The 14,452-nt window shown below is 32.6% G+C and overlaps 1 protein-coding gene across 4 annotated transcripts in view; it reads right to left on the reverse strand.

Moving 5' to 3' along the window:
- The window catches only part of Dg (Dystroglycan), a 92,236-nt gene that overhangs the window by 54,471 nt on the left and 23,313 nt on the right, over window positions 1-14,452 (reverse strand). For 3 of the 4 annotated variants that reach the window (XM_068763962.1, XM_068763963.1, XM_068763960.1), the window contains exon 1: window positions 1,612-1,812. The exons of the other annotated variant lie outside the window; for it this stretch is intronic. The gene's annotated coding sequence lies outside the window, so the exon portion shown is untranslated. Of the gene's footprint in view, window positions 1-1,611; window positions 1,813-14,452 lie in introns of those variants that run through there. 4 annotated transcript variants of the gene reach the window in all.

Genomic DNA, 14,452 nt, shown 5'->3' on the forward strand with positions numbered 1-14,452 from the left:
ACATGAAGAAGGATGTATATGTATAGTATCGTAATTTCAAGACTGAAATAGTAGATGTCGTAATACATATCTAACTTTAGAAAGACAAGCAAAATGTACATCTAAAAGAATCAATAAAACTCGTTTCTTCAACAATTTTTATTACACAAAGAAATTCCAAAAAAATCAACAAGCGAGGCGTACCATTTGCAAATTAGCAATTATTTTCATCCGAATTTGAGAAGTTATGCACTATTTAATTAGTCATTTTCAATTCGGATGTCGATTTTTTCGGCATTTTAAAGCTGTATTTCATTGGCAAAGACGGTTGTGCCTTCCTGAATCTTATAACTTTAAAGATTCTTTACATATTTCCAAAACTATTTCTCATATTTGCTTAGTTTATTTAACCATTATTGAAATCATATTTACGCTAATATTATCTAACAATAAGTTATATGAATTTGTAAATACAGTATAATACTTCATTAAGTATTCTAAAATAGCTCGTTTATGAGATAGCATTATATTAAATGGAGTAATTAAGATAGTATATAGTTATTGCTTTCTGAATTTATGGATGTTAATTAAGGATAAAATAGATGTTTCCTACGTTTCGACAACGAATTTGCAAGATGTGTATAAAATAATATCTGCAAATTTTGAAATTTGTATTTTAAACAGAAAGAAGCAAGGTACAGACAATTGAACATGCCAACGTTTTGCAAACTTTGTTTCAATTAAAATTGTAAATGTCCATGTACTTTAATTAAGGTTAATTAGCCAAAAATATTCAAAGTTTTAATTTTTAAATGTAAAGAAACTTCGCTTCTACTTACTTTGACTTACTAACGTTTTCGTGAATTGAAATAGGCAACTTATATATTTATTGTATTTTTATATGTCATATTAGTGTACGCATACAATAAAACCTGGTAACTTTTATACTATATATAGAAGGCCATATAAAACTTACTATTTACATAATTAAAAGAAAGTACTATATATAATGTTGCATAACAGAAACATTATTCTTATCCTTTTTCAAGTTACAAGATTTGCTATTTTACAATCTATTTTTTTAAACTCAGTTAAAAATGTAAATATTTTCATTAGTCTGTACCTTTATACAATTGAGTGTTATGGTTTATTAAGTTGGCTTTTAAGCGAAAATAAATAAAGTAACATCATATATTATTATTTTTTCAATATAAATTATTTTTTATTTATAAATTCAAGCCAGTATTTTATTTACACAAAAGATTCTAATAAAATTTACAAGATTGACGGTCTGTACGATTCAACCCCTGGGCGACGCCTCCCTCGAAATATACGAAATAGGGCACTTTACAATAGATGGATTTTATGAGGGTTACGAATCAATAAGCCGACCTTACACATAACAATCATCATAACTTTAATTCAAACCACAGAACAAAATTTAATGCAGTATGTAATGACAACATTAATATAGTAAATGATCGATGCAAACTCAATTACAGAATACTCAATTTTAAACTTTAATATTTAGCTTATTGGAGAAGAGTAATGCAGAATATATTCTTAAATGTATTTTCTTGCAAAAGTTGTGATCACCGGAGACGCATGTTATCAAAGACAAATATCTCTTACCTTGAGATTACGCAAAGAACGAGAGAACAAATCAGCACTCTTCACGAATTTAATGTATGTCGCACTGGGTCACTCTACACATTGATACCGATACCAAAGCCATTCATAAACTGTCACTTAAGATAAACCGTTTTTAGCGACAATGAAGCTCGTAAAAATTGACGTCCGACACATTCGACGTGGGGCACGCTACTGCACTTCACGCACAACTCCCCCTCCTCTCTACTGCCCCCCGCACCGCTCGCTATTCTCGCAGAGATCAGCTGGCCACCCTTCTATCGTTACTATTGCTGAACTAGTATTCCCAGAAGTCTTTAATTATCATTTATTTCTACCACTGTGTGAATACAATTACTGACCGTTACAGATTAACTAACGATGTCATTTTAAATTAGAAACCATTTAATACTTTATTCAATAAGTCAGATTAGTTTATTCGGCAATAAGAGTATAAAGTAGAAATGTAGGTGATTAGTTTCATTTGAAATTATACAGGTGATTAGTTGTATTAGCAGTCAATGTATGTCCAATTTTTTTTTAAATATAAAAGAAAATCCTTAGAGTAGCCACTTTATTCTGTATAAATGTGATTGAAAATAGGTATAAACCCTTTAAAACTTTTTGCTGAGAAATAAGCTATACATTTACCCCTTTAAAGCTTTCACACCTGTAACCAATCTACCCGTAGATTAAACAACGATTATTAAACCATTTAATAGTTTAACGAGAATGAAAGTTAAGTATTTTCTATTGAATAGGAGTACAATAGAGATGTTTTCGTATATTTGAAAATATACGTAATGTAAGGTTTTCAGAGCAATGGAGAGGAGGGCTATGCTAGGAGTTTCGCTGCAAAAATTCTGCGCAAAGAATTGCTCGTATGAACTGGCAACATAATTATACATAGTCCTACATATTTTAATTATTATCGCTATCTGATAATGTTGTATCATCACCACGATAACTGTCTCTGCAATAGAATTTCGCGGTGTAGCTTTTGCTATTCTGGCAATATAATAAGTAATTAAACATTGCGATGATGATTGTATTTAATTTTATGTAGCTCACGAAATTTATAAGATACGCTGTTCTATAACTCACGTTGTGAATTAAAAGCTCGTTCAGAACTGGGTTCATTAATAAAGAAACTATTTTATCCATTAAAACGAAAATAAAAGTTGAATTAACTTTCCAGTTATTGAATTTTCTTCCTCGTCATTATCACCTTCTAGACACGAAAAAATCACTGTAAAAATAAATGACTGACGTCTGGATATGAAGAGTTTAGGTTTCGATCTAGCTGTCCTTTACATCCCAATAACATTATACGTTAGCGAAACTATTGGAGTAAATATTGAGACTTTCATGATACTGTCAACACTAAGTATTTCTGATCAGTGCTATATGTATGGTTGTCAAAGAAAATTTTTGATGAATTACAAACCGCATAACATTACTTCGCATAAAAAGAAACCTTCTTCTTTTCAGCCGATAGACGCCTACTGCAGGATATAATCCTTCCCATTCAGCATTCAACGACTTCTCGCGACCTAGACTATGTTGTCTTTCCAATTATTTGTGTTCGTCATTCAAGAACCTTTCGGCCCCAATAGCCGCCTCTTCTATTATATCTTGCCTGCATTCATTTTGAGCTAATCCAACAATAAAAATCTTTTTACTCTTTTTTAAATTACCAAGAACCGAAAATATTTGTCATTTATATTAAGAGTTTAATAATGACATTCCATTGCATTGTTACATTATTTATACTTTCGCAGAAACATACATACACGAACACATAAAATGCAATTGTCGCGAGACACGTCAAGGTGAAGTTTGATTTATGTTGGTCCGGCTTCTTTGATGAATTCTCGTAAGGGAAGTGAGCACCGCAGTAAGTCACGCAACCATGGCAGAATAAAGCTTTGCTGCGACTAGTAGCAATTACACCTCATTTATGTTTTAGAAAAATGAACAAAGGTTTTTGATCTTTAAAATTATTATCATATTGGGGTCGTGTAGTATCGTGTATGTATCGTATATATGTGGTTTTCGATTGATATCAATGCTGTCAGCCTTGTAAAGATGTTACAACTTCGTCAGTCACTGAGCTCGAGTTAAAAGTAGGTATCGTATACAATATATAACCGTGGTGAATAACATCAAACCGTGCGATGTAATTACTTAAGTTTGTACCTACATATTGTTATATCGACATCGAACGAAATGTTATAAACTCCCTTATAATGGACTCATCTAAATATAACTGAAAGGAAATAGAAAATATTTTTCAATTAAGAATGACGTTAGGTATAAAACAGCATGACATTTACACGACAATTCCATTTCGATCTTTACTTGTATTTTCATTTGGGTGATATAATTACGTGCAGCTGACGTATCGCAAAAACTGCCCGTCTGAAGTGGCAGTGGGCGGGACACATTATTCGTGCAATCGATGGCCCCTGAGTCCTAAAGGTTCTCGAGTGATAATCACCAAACTGAGATGTGGCGTGGGTAGATCCCCTCGCTAGGTAATCCGATAACATGGTTATAGAAGTCGCTTAATGCAGGCCGTAAAAGACAAGTCATCGTGGCGATCTTTAAGACGGCCTATGTCTAATGTCTAACTGTAGTTACTGTTTATCTGCATTATTTACATAAATAGTATTAGTACTATACTGTGAAAAATATCCAACAAGACGATTAATATTTAAGTAAGATGTCATGCCTGTGTTAATGAGAGGTTATCCAACATTCTGACAATGTGTTTGCGCTTTCTAATAAGGTAATAAGACATTCCGTTGGCTTAGTAATTGTGTGTCCTTAAAAACTTTACATAAACAAACGCCTCACTAGTAGCATCGCCGCAGTTTTATAACTTAAAAAAAATGTTTTTATAAAAATAGTCGCAAGTATCATCAATAAGTCGAAGAAAAAGTAAACGACCTACTAAAAAATATTTATTAATATAACAATTAATACCATCAATTAAGACCATCATACAACTGCAACATTTACCGATATAAATTCTCTAATTTAATTTTTAACTAATTATTTGCGCAATTGCTACCTGATTTAAGCCGAGCGAATAAAAAAGACAGCAACACAGGTAATACATGCGCCCGGTGATTACGACGAGTAACAATCTGCCCCCAGCGACACAGCCCGGGTTAAATTACTCAGCCCTTTGCCGAGTTTTTCATTATCTGGTTGAAATTAGAGCACAAACATCAACAAGTGATATACGAAGATTATTCGTAGTTTTTTGTAGCATCATAAATCTGATTTTATCTCGACTAGATTAATTATAACTTCTAGATTTAGTAATAATTTGTCATATACGTTATGATTCGTTATAGGTGTAAAAACTTTAAAGGGGTGATTGCATTGCCCATTTATCAGCAACATTATAGTTTAAGAAACTATTGGAATACAACAAGTCTATAACTTATGGCAGTACAAAGTCTGCAGGGTCGGAATAATAAGTAATTATGGTAAATAGAATTTTGAAAAAGTTATTTCTATATACTACGATATTAATTATTTCTAAACCCATAGATTTTTAAATATGGAATACCATACATTAATTGACAGATAGACCCAAAACCAATCAATTTACATCCTTAAAAAATCCAACATTTTTTTAAATGTAGTATTTCTGAAAAGTACTCGATGATGTCTTACAAAATATTAATTTCAATGAAGTTTACATAAATATCTATAAACTTAGGAATCTTCTTCTTTTCAGCTGATAGATGCCGACTGCAAGGTGTAGGCATCCGCCCAAGATCGCAACGATGACTGGTCTTGCGCTGCTCGCAGCCAGCGACAGCAAGCTGAGTGACGCAGCATGGACACTTCCCACCTCTGGGTGAAACGACGGCATAGTACTGACCGCGGCAAGTCGCTAGATGCGGGCAGTGCAAGACTAGTAATTGTGGCGATCTTTGAGGTAGGTAAGGTTTATCAGCTGATATTATGATGACTATGAAATAAAAAAATTAATGACTGTGATTTTAAAACATAGTTTCGGGTGAAATATTGTATGGGTACCACTCATTATAGATCGATATTGAACAAGTGTTAACGGTAAGAGTTCTCTTATATGAGGAATAGTGACAGCTTCAGATAAATCATTTTTACTTGGAGAGATTCTATATGAAAAAACTGTTTGGAATATGTGTACTCGGCATCAGAATCTAAATGAGTCGTTAATTACGAGATACATGGACGAAAGCAACTGATATAGCGGATTGAAAAGATAAACTGGCATTGAGTAGGTCACATAACGCTCGGAACCGATCATCGCTGGGTTCTTAAAGTTCTGGCGTGGACACTTCAGACACGGGCAATCACAGCGTAGGACATTCACTAACAAAGTAGACAAATGATCTTGGTTAATGTCATCGGAAAATACCAGATACCAGGGACCAGGCCAGGACATTTCTAATCATTGTAAATATACAGGAGAGGCCAATATCCAGCAGTCGATATTCTACGGCTGAAATGAAAAGTCGGCGGTTTGTACCTCATTTAAACTGAGTCCATGTTTTCATCCATCTATTTTCGAATGATGGTACACAACCCTTATTTAATTTTAATCATTGTTGACCAAATAGTTTCAAGAGACTCAATTTATAAATAGATATTTACAATAACATAATATCTAAACTCTATCATATCAGATAATATCTGACATAAAGCTTTTATGATGTGGCCATTTAGTATACTATTTAAAAGCCAATACAGGTAAAATTTTCGACGCGATCTAACTTTAATTTATTTTGTCATATAGCACTATCAGATTAAGCTCAATAAATCCAATCTTTCTCCTACAGCGTTCCAGTACCGACGACAACAAACTAAAGATGTTAATATATATAACTTTATTTCTCTATGATGTCAATGGCATAGAAATACTAGATTTGTAGATTTTATAGATACGCGCAACAGGTCGTAAACGTAGCGGTCAACACTGAAATTACATCGCTTTGGTTTCCTAATGCGAAATCTAATAGCTTTCTACACACCGGCGCGGGCGAGAGACTCAAAAGCGTCATTGTCTTTACATAGGGGTGTGCCACAATGTATTGTATTAAGTTTTGCGAGATAAGATTTTCATTGTTTCGGTCATGTTATATAACAGAGACTACTTTCGATGGCTTGATTTGTCTGAGTTTAACGCCAAGTAAAATTAGATACAAAGCTAAATCATTATCATGTCATCTGATCGATTACAAGGCGTAGACCACCCCCAGAGATCGCCACTATTAAAAGTTCTTGAGCTATCCGTATCCAGTAACTCCCTGTTTCCCCGATAATGTCGTAATTCAACCGACACACTCTACTTAAATAATCTAACTACGAACTTAAGTTCATATAATCATACTCCTAGTGCCAATGCCACTTAATTTTACTCTTTAACTCATTACCTTGGATTACCCTAATTTTCAATTATTTTATTTAGATTTTTAATCAACAATATCAACTTTGTTAGCACCTATATAAACCCGGATGGTTAGTTGTGCTATTTTCCTTTCAAAATTATAACTTAACTCGTATTTATAAAGATAAATAAATGAAAACAGATGTATGGACCACATTAAAATGGTTTTAAAATTTATGGCGAAGAAAACACACATTTTATTAACGTTCTTTACCTTTTTTATCAAATAATAACAAACAGTGTAAAAATCTAGTTTCCATATTTAGAATTAGTTACTGTTTATGGAACATTTGGTTCATTTCACAGCTGAACTTATTGAAGTAAAGTGCCCATCTGTGCAAGTTGTATTTTAAGATCTCCATTGTTTATGAAAACATTCTAACCCAGAAAATTTTTGTTGTTTAAAATCTGTTTCCAACCTTAGACATGACTAATATTCAAACCTGCAAGGCTTCTTGTGAAGGATTGGTAAGCTAAATAAAATTACATCTGTGCTATAAAGGCAATGGAATAAAATTGTTTCTAAAAGGGACAAACTTTAGATCGTTTAGGATATTGTTTATAAAATTATAATCATTATAAATTTCAAATACATTAACGTGTTAAACTTTACTTATCGTTACGTTTAATTCACTCTGAATTTGATTGACATATCAAAGAAATAATAACTGGACAAAAAACCAAGCACAAAACCATTCATGCTTGAATGCTCTAAATACAACCATAGTATTGTTCATACGATGTGAGGGAAAGATCAATTTTTTTATTCATAAACTTTTTTAGTATGCTCTGTGAATTATTTTTTGTAATGACGAATCGTTGTTGTCGTATCAGCCCATAGACGCCCAATGTAAGGCATAGCCTCCCCCCCCCCTCCAGTAAATGGGGGGATATACCAGAATCGCCACGTATGGTAAGCTGATTGGCGATCACAGTGTGATAATAATGTTACACACCCTCTGGAAACTTGTTTGTGAGCGTTGACAATCCCATCATCATCAATATAGTTAATGCACAAAGTGAATTTCAATAAAATAATAATTGATCTATTTAATGAACTAAGAATTTAATTTCTTTTAGTAATTATAGTTTTATTACACTATTAAATGTCATTAAGTAATTAGTCTACAAATACAAAAAACGCTGCTGTTTGCACGCAATCGAGTAATACATGCGATTAAACGTAGAGTAAATTAAATAAAAAGAAATAAAAATCAAATGCAATGCAAAGAAATTCAAAATAAATATGCAAGGAAGACCATTCGCCTAGTTCTTTATTTAAAAAAAGATTTATAAAACATGAATGAACAAAAAAAATCTTGACCGGGATTCTCTCTGTATAAAATGTCCTCGCTAACAATCGTGTATAGAACATGTTGTAGTAACAACTAACAAAGGATGCCTTAGACGTGAACACTGGTGAGTGCTTTGTGTCACTATTGTAAAACACAAATACAATACATTTGCAATACCGCATATGGTATCAGTTTGCTTATAGCACATGTTTAGAAATTTCTAAAAATCTCTGATTCATTTCATGGTGGTGCACATGGCAGCAGGTCAACGGCTTTAAATGAAAATAGAACGCAGCGGTCGCGACTGTCTTGAGCCATGTCGTTCAGCGCTCCTCCAATGAACCATTTCGGCATATCGTTAATATGTCAACGCTTATCAATATACGACGCTTTTGACATTTGTATTTTGTAACACTTTCAACGCAGAATAATATTTTTATTAACTTTACCATAGGACATGTCGAATAATAATGTCCATAATAATTTCATAGTATCAATTTTTTTTCGGTACAAAGATTTTAAAAGCTTTAAAGGGATTTATAGTTCATTTGTCAACATAAATAATTAAAGTTTTTACACGATTTTCAGTCAACCTGTATTAAGCGATTGTTCTGAAATATGTTACATTAATACAAAGTCTACAAATGAACTTTTTATTTATCCTTTAAATTTACACCAGTGAAAAATCACCCTGTTTAATATCATGATCAATTTAATTATGTGTGATATGTTTCTGCGAAGTTATGCGTGCTGTTTTTCTGATAGTAGGCGCAATGCATTACAATGTTCCATGTTATTCTAGCCAGCGTTTTAAATTACGAAAGCGGGCGCATCATAACGTTGACTCATTCGCAAATACATAAAACATAAGCAGCTCTTTAGATCAAAAATTGTAATAGTCAAGAAACCGGTTATATTATAAAGTAAATTTTAAGTAAAACAAAAAGAACTTTGCAAAAAAAGTTACAAATAATGTTCTCACCCAACCTAAAAACTATATAATATTATGACGTGTCCCTAATCCAACACAGTGCCGATTATTTTAGTGAAAAACAAGTAAATTATTTAGCGTATGCGTAGAATGTTCAACTAGTCGCGAAGACCATGCAATTATACTTTATTTAAAAAAAAAACCGTTTAAAGTATTTAAGTCAGTTACGATTACTGCACGGAAATTATCAAAAGACTTTGTGTTAGTTTAACGAGAAATTTCCAAGACGCATTAGATCACGGAGCTCACATCACAAAACGAAATAATGTTAGCCTAAATTACTTGACGCGTGAATTGTGAATTTAAAAAATTCTGAAATTAGAACGCCAAATTAAACTTTGAGAGCGTCAAGGAACGTGTTATGACCTACTGGCTTACACTTCGCACACTTTTGTTATTTAATCTTCTAATATAAAAAAATATATATAAAAAGAATTGATAACGAAACAAGAGCATCTATATCAAAATAAGTTATAAATCTAAAATTAAAAGAAAAGTCTGTTATTGCCTAATTTTTAAGTATTTAAATAAAGAATTCCAATTCTAGTCAGAATTACTATTAATAAATTTTTAATAATCATAAATTGAAACAGCTTGAGATTTCTTTACGTGTAAAGAAAATATATGTATTAACACATATCATCATTTGGAAAACTTACAAAGTTGTGGAAACACGGCAGAATAGCCAGAAAAAACACAAAGGTTCGACTCATGCGAAGCCTTGTCTTTTAAATACATCTACATGAAGCTGAAACCTGGCCGGCGATGATTCAGGATCGGCGAGAAATTGATGACTTGGAAATGTGATGCTGAAGGCGGATGCTCAGAATCTCGTTGATAGCACACCGAACTAACGTTTCGATAGTCATAGAACTTAAAATAAAATTGAGGATAATGTCGACTGTGCAAATACGAACCTTTTGGAAGTTCTTTGGACTTTTCACACGTATTGAGGACTCTATGTAGCTTTAGTAGCATTAGTCGCTTGCCTTGCACCTTGTACGATCCTACTAGATGGACAGGTTTCATTAAAACTGCCAGTAAAAACTTGTACACGAATGCTTTCACTTCGTCAGACACCGAGCTACATGGCGATGTATACTGAGAGCATTGGGGGCACCAGAACGGATATGGGGCATGACCGCGACCAATGTCAAGAGTACACGACTGAGAAGATTCACACACATATATATAATATGTATAAAATATTCGGAACCGCAAATATTTCTCATTAAAACTTTACTACATTTTACCATGCAACACAAAAAAAAACATTTGCTTGTTTATTTTCATCAACTATGTGAAATATGTGTGGGTGTGCAATCTCCCAATCTATGTATTCATCAGAAACACTCTTATTAAGGAAATATAATACTCACATGGAGCAATATATTACCTTATCTCGACGTTTTGTCTATGCAAAACGGCCTATACATCACTGTCTGGTCCAAATATGTTTGCCGGCTGATATGCGTTAGGGAAAGTAAAGTAACGATTGATCAAGTCACCACTTTAAAATGTACTAGACGCTAAAACAAACATTAAACGAAAATTATAAACGCATTATTCGTTTAGAAAATAAAAAATCTGTAAAAGTATATATACATAATATTTACTAATGTTAATTATTATTGAACACTTAATCTTGTTGGTAATGGTTTTTTTTCTAGTTAATTAAAAGCTTATGTTAGATATGGCAAAAATATTCATCAATTGGCCCTCGTTAATCCAACGTGTTAGTGACATTACAAGTTACACGTAACACAAAACGATCATTCTTTTAAAACAATTGTAATATATCGATAAAGAGTTGAAAAAAGGTTAATGAATTTTCCCTTATCCCTTTCGAAAGCCGTAAGCAGTATAGAAGTGAATTTATTTTTATAAAAAATGTCGTAGCCTTTCGTCTATATTTTGATTAATTATTTGATTACTTATACGTCATTATACGCCGCCAATTCATCTGTATAGAATTTTTTTTTATAAAAATTGTCTTTTCAAATGTCAATAACCAAAAATAATTAATAAAATTGATGGACGATACAAAAAATATTTACTAAAAAAATTAACAATATAAAAAAAATAAAAAAAATAAATTGGTCATAAAAAAATAAAAATAACAGTTCGCGTTAGGGCAATAGTGTAATAAAATAATTTAACTGTTACGTTAGATGCCAAATTATTTGCACCTACAGTTCTTTTCCATGATATGTATTAAAAATAAATAAACAGAGGGATCCACGTAAAGTATTAGTAAATCATCATTATCATCTTGACATCCGATAGACGCCCACTGCAAGGCATAGGCCTGCCTCATAGATTGTCACGATGACCGGTTTGCGCTGCCCGTTTCCAACTATTTCCCGCGATCTTAGCTATGTCGTCGATCCCCCTAGTCAGTCCCGATCATCGATTGCATGAGCGATGTGCCACTGCCACTTTGGACGAGCAATTGTTTGAGCTATGTCGGTGACCTTGGTTCTGTGGATCGCCTCGTTTCTGATTCGATCTCGCAATGAAACTCCGAGCATAGCTCTCTGGGTAATCTTAAGTCTTCTTACAAAGCTTGTTAACGACCACGTATCGGATCCATAAGTCATTGTCTGCAACACACACTGGTCAGACCTTCGTATTCAGGCAATGGGGAATTTAGGGACGAGAAGATATTTTGCAGTAATTATTTGTTACGAATATGGTATCATTTGATTTGTAGCAGTTGTTTTTGTTATGATATTCGAGATTCGTGCACATGGTACACAGGACAAAACTGTTTTGTTCATGCGAGAATAGTCTATAACAAAACACACGGTGACTCATGTAGACGGCGCTTATTCAAAAAGATAACACTTAAACGAAACTATATAAATAAATATTTAAGCACTTCTAGTTACATTAAAAAAGTTCTTTATTTATGAAAGATAAATAAAAGTATGTATAACAAATATGTGTGTATAGTAATGGCCCAAATATCGATGCAATATTCGTAATTTGTTTGACAAATATTCAAGTAACTCTTTTACACGATTATCAAAAAAACTCGCGAAGTCACGTTTTATTGTAAGTTATTTCAATTATTATCGTTAGATAAAAGTGTTCGAATCAACTGCACATTAGTCAGATATTTAAAAAATGTATGGCCGCGATGTTACAGCTCTTAATTAAAGTTTCAACTTCAAAATAACTTACATGAAAATTTAATACGTGTGTGTTAATAACTTGTTCCCTGAATTGAATATGTGATTAAAAGGAATTCGTTGTAAAGATGAATATGCCATTATAAACCTTTAATAAGAGAAAAAAAAAAATTCTTGTTCTTCTTCTCTTCAGTGATTTTATGGTCGACTGCCTACCTGTGAGTCTGTCCACTGTGTTTATCAGCTAGAGGTCTCGAAAACCGTCCTGCCAAATGGCCATTGATTACATGAGCGATGTGCCTACCCATTGCCACAGACGTGCCATTTTTCGAGTTACTGCCGTATTTTCGTCGATCTTGGTTCTTCTGTGGGCTTCCTCATTTCGGTTCGACCTCGCAGCGAAACTACGAGCATAGACCTTGAGCGTTCTTATGAGGTCCGTCTTAAGCAACCAAATCTCGGATCCGTATGTGATTACCGGCAAAGCACACTGATCAAAGACCTTTGTCTCCAAACATTGGTTCAAACTAATTTTAGTTAACTTTGGTTATAAAACGTGACTTTTTTATTCGTAGTAAAATAGTATAGTCGATCTCGATTATATATTACGTAAATAATAAAAAAAACTCTTAAATCGTACTATATTCAGAAGCATATAATAAAAAATCACGAATTTGTTAAATACTTCTTTATTTTATATGCACTCGAGAATGTAACTTATGCAGAGAGCATTTAATCATATTTCTATACGTTGTATATTTGACAATCGGTTATTGTATGCAAACTAAACTGTCACGTCTTTAAACCCTATCGTTAAATTAACTGGATTATCTGTAAAGGAATCCCTTGCAGTAATTTACTTTTAGATTCCTATCTGATTGCTTTTAAACTCTCTCATTTTATTTCACATCGCTTGTACAAAATACTCTTAGACATTGTAACATAAACAAGTAAATTTGGAATACAGTAAAATGTAATTTAACAGAGAAAGTAAAATTAAGATACATAATAAAAATGGTTATTAACTTAATAAAATACATTTTAATTATAAAGCCTTCTAGTGACTTCATAATGAAGCTTCAATTGCGGGAAGCGGTACGTTATAATGTTGGAGCAAATATTATTACACGCGAATTAATTGCGCTTCTATAAGCATCATAACCAAAATAAGTACACATATGCACAATTACCAAAATTATACTTTCTGATCACTTTAAATATGATCAATTGTTTATATATTTTTAGTTGTAGTAAGGAAAATAGTAATTGGTGGTAAATTTTCCCTCCAAATCACAACTTTAAATTTAAGTTTTAATTTATTAACAGTAACTTATGTGTGTGACAAATAAAACTTATTAGGAGTCGGTATTTCGATCCGTACCTATGAAAGACTTTTTCCATGAAACTTTTTATTTCAATGGCTATGTTTAAGTAGACAAAAAGAAGAATGAGCGTCGTTACTCAACTAAATTTGAATAAAATAGTAAGTTTAAGGATTCATCTCAAAAATTTAACTACAACAATGGGGAGGCAAAGGAAAAACATTACGAACAATAAGAAAATATATTATAACAGAAGCAATCAAAAATTGCTTTTATTGTGACAGCAGTCGATAGGAGTGCGAAAACTGTTAATTTAATTTTTTTATTTGAATTCGGTAACAAATTGAACACAAAATTGTACCGATGGTGTTAAAGTTGTCGCTTTGACAAAACCTCTCATCGCGGGTATAAAACTCTTTATTCTTATTACAATACCAACTACATAAAAAATAGATTTTTTCAGCGAGAATAAAGATGTGTTACGTACGTAAGATACATATGTCTAACAACTTATTAGATCTCACGGCAGAATTTTTTTTATATATAAAAATATCCTGCCGTAATATAAGTAAGTGTGAATAGTAATATATGTATTAATTTGTATGTGTGTACACTCTAAACTGGCCTCTCCTTCATGTCTCTCATCTCCA

This window comes from Battus philenor, unplaced genomic scaffold, assembly GCF_028537555.1.
Source record: "Battus philenor isolate CCGP_79_NKW_IND1 unplaced genomic scaffold, ilBatPhil1.0.hap1 SCAF_19, whole genome shotgun sequence".
Classification (NCBI taxonomy): Eukaryota; Metazoa; Arthropoda; class Insecta; order Lepidoptera; family Papilionidae; genus Battus; species Battus philenor.